General features: G+C 68.5%; 1 long non-coding RNA gene across 1 annotated transcript; it reads right to left on the reverse strand.

Annotated features, from left to right (window-relative positions):
- Window positions 1-581: 581 nt before the first annotated feature.
- Window positions 582-1373, reverse strand: LOC136566751 (uncharacterized). The gene is made up of 2 exons (XR_010785067.1): window positions 944-1373; window positions 582-807 (listed from the first exon to the last, which is right to left on the reverse strand). It is a non-coding gene; the product is annotated as an uncharacterized lncRNA (long non-coding RNA).
- Window positions 1374-3153: the final 1780 nt, after the last annotated feature.

Below are 3153 nucleotides of genomic sequence, written 5' to 3' on the forward strand. Positions count from 1 at the left end.
CCCACGGAGAACAGCCAGCCCCGGAGGATGGCACAGCCAAGTGACTGTAATTAGAAATGGGGGCTCAGGGCTGGCTGAGCCCGCAGGGACCCTGCCCTGCTTTGTGGAAGCACAAATCCCTCGGGATGCCCGGGGGCCGCTCTGCAGGGATGTGCCCACGTGTGCTGGCACACACAGAGCTGAGCTGAGCCAATTCCCAGCTCCCACAGGTGATGCTGTCCCAGGAAAACAGCTGGGGCCATCTCTGCTCCCACCCATCCCACTCTTGCTCAGGGATTTGCCTCAGTGGCAGCTGCGTCCAGGGGGCTCCCATGAACCTCCCACGGCACTGGGATGCTCTTCCCTGGAACCATCCCTGCCCTCCCTTCCTGGGGGACACAGCAGGGCCCACAGGGAATGGGGAGGAATGGGAACCCTCTCTCCAGGCCTGGGGCAAGCCCACCCACACCCCAGCCCATGCCCCCCCTTCACCCCACCCAGCATCCAGGACCACCTTGCTCCTGGTTCCAGTGACAGATGCCTGGCAGATCCCCGGAAACAGCCGGCAGGGATTGAAAAACATAAATTAAAACAAATTGCAGTTTTATATTGCAAATAAGGGCAGTTTGATGGGTTTTATTGCAGAACAACCATTAATGAAGTGCAGTTTCAGGCACCTTAATTGCTCAGGGACCAAAGTTCAGTCCGTATCTGCAGCACGAGCTGGGAGCCGCCACATGTCCCGCGAGTGCCGGGCAGGTTGGGAACGGGATCGGGAATGAATTTATGAGCACGATGAGGAGGATGGAGGCAAGGGGTTGAACCCATCTAGGGGGGTTAAAGCAGCGTGGGACAAACAGCACAGCCCAGGCTGGAGGGAGGCGAAAGCCCGTGGTGTCCCCGCCATGGTGTCACCCTAGGGTTCCCGCAGTGCCAGCCGTGGGGCCCCGCAGTGGGTACTCACCATGGGATGCATTTTGGGATGGGGGTCTCCAAGCACTTGGGATGCTGGGGCTGCCCCAGGGGCTGGGGAGGAGCGATGCAGAGCCACGGCCGTGGGGAGCCCCGGGAAGCCCCCCAGAACAAAGCACTCATGGGTGTGCAGGTTGACACAGCACCGGGGGTCCAACCAGGGGATCCACACACACCCAGGACACGCACACCTAGGACACGCACACCCAGGACACCATCGCGAGCCCCGCACACCCAGGACACCATCGCGCAGCCCCGGCACCGTCACACCGCGCGTGGACCCTCTCCCCACCTGCACATACCCACGCCTAGCACAGGCACCGAGCTGTACCGAGCCGTTCCGAGCCGCACGGTGCCTTACCGGACCTTACCGAGCCGCACGGTCCGGTGCCGTGCCCCGGCGCGCGCCCGTTCATTCACCCGCCCGCGCCGTGGGGACGAGCCGCGCGCGCCGCGGGCGGGAAGCGCAGCCCCGCGGTGGCTCCGCCCCTCCCCGCGCGGATGAATGAGCGAGCCCCGCCCAACTCCATATTAGAACATCCGGCGCTGCTATGTGGGTGGGGCCTAACCGGGCCGCCCCGCCCTTTCACTCCGCCAATCAGGGCGGCGCGCCGGGCCCCCCGCCGGGCTCCGGCCTTTGTTTGTGGAGGGCTCCGGGGCCAATGGCAGCGCGGGACGGGGGGCGTTGGGCCAATGGGAGAGAGGGACGGGGGGCGCTGGGCCAATGGGAGAGCGGGACGGGGGCCGCTGGGCCAATGGGCGCGCGGGGGGGGCGCGGGGCGGAGCGCGGGGCACGGCCCGGCCCGGCCACGTGCGCGCGGAGCTGCCTCCGCGGGGACCGGGGACAGCGAGGGGACCGGGGGTACCCCGGCGCCACCGGGCTGTGTCTCCAGCGGCTGCCCCATCCCCAGCAGTGCCAAGGACACGTGCCTGTCCATGGCTGTCTGTGCCAGATCCCGGTGCCACCAGCGGCTCGGCACCTTCTGCTCCGGTAGACCCCGGGGATCACGGGGGAGCGGCCCCAGCCCCGGCTGCAAACCTCGGGCGCTGTCCGGGTGTGTTGTGGGTCGGGGCAGGCCCTGGCAGCCGGAGGTGGCAGCAGGGTTAGTTTGGATTGGGCTGCCTTTGGCCCCCTCGCCCGTTATTGCCGGGACTGGGGCGGGGGCACCGTCCTGGGGGCTCTGGGCAGCAAATCCCAACTGCAGCGGCCATGCAGACGGAGCTGCACCACACAGGGCTGGGACGGAGCCACGTGTGGATCTGTGTACCGGGACAGGGCTGTGCCCAACACAGAGGGGACTGCACCGGGCAGGAGCCTCCCACGGGGTCCCGAAAAGCAGAATTCCCATCGGGAAATCCCATCCTGTGCCTGGGATCTGCTGAGAAATATCCTGGTTCCCAACCGGCTCCAGTGCCAGCCCCGTGCCCGTGCCATGGGCACACTGATGGCAAAGCCGGGGCACTGCCAGCGCAGCGGCAGGAGGAGCAGCTCTGTGCTGGAGGGGTGAAGGTCACGGTCGTTTTTTCCGTCACAGGCAGCTCCCAGCTCCATGTTTGTCCGTCCCAGTACCTCCAGTGCTCCAGGACACCGCCACAGCCCAGCTCAGTGTCACACCGCCCGTGGCACCGACATTCCCAGCCGGGAGCCGCGGTGGCGGCTGGTGCTGCCCATCCTGGGGGTGCTGCTGCCCAGCCCGGGGATGCTGCTGCCGAGCCCGGGGGTGCCGACTCCGCTCCGTTCGCTCCTCATCGCCCTCCCCGCGTCTCCCACCCCCAGCGCACAGCTCCGGCTCCATCCCATCCAGCCAGGCCTGCCTGCGGCGCTGCCAAACCACAGCGGCGGCAGCGCACCGAGCACCGGCCCGGGGCACGGCCCCGGCGTCTCCCGATGGCCGGGACAGCGGGCAGCCCGGCCCGGCCCCGCCGCGCTCTCCGGCAGCCGGGGAAGCACCGGTGCATCTCCCGAGGCCCGGGAGAGAACAAAGGAGGGCAGTGCAGCGGAGGGAGCGGCGCTGCCGGATGCGCTGCAGCGCGGATAATCCGCCCCGGCACAGCCCCCGGAGCACCGGCAGCCCCGGTGATCGGCCCGAGGCGGGAGGGCTGTGCGGGCTGGGGAGGGGGCTCAGCCCGGCTCCCCCGGCCGCCCCATCCCGGGTCCTCCGGGGCGCCGTGCCCCCCGTTCCATCCCCGCGGCCGCGCTCA

Source organism: Molothrus aeneus, chromosome 26, assembly GCF_037042795.1.
Source record: "Molothrus aeneus isolate 106 chromosome 26, BPBGC_Maene_1.0, whole genome shotgun sequence".
NCBI lineage: Eukaryota > Metazoa > Chordata > Aves > Passeriformes > Icteridae > Molothrus > Molothrus aeneus.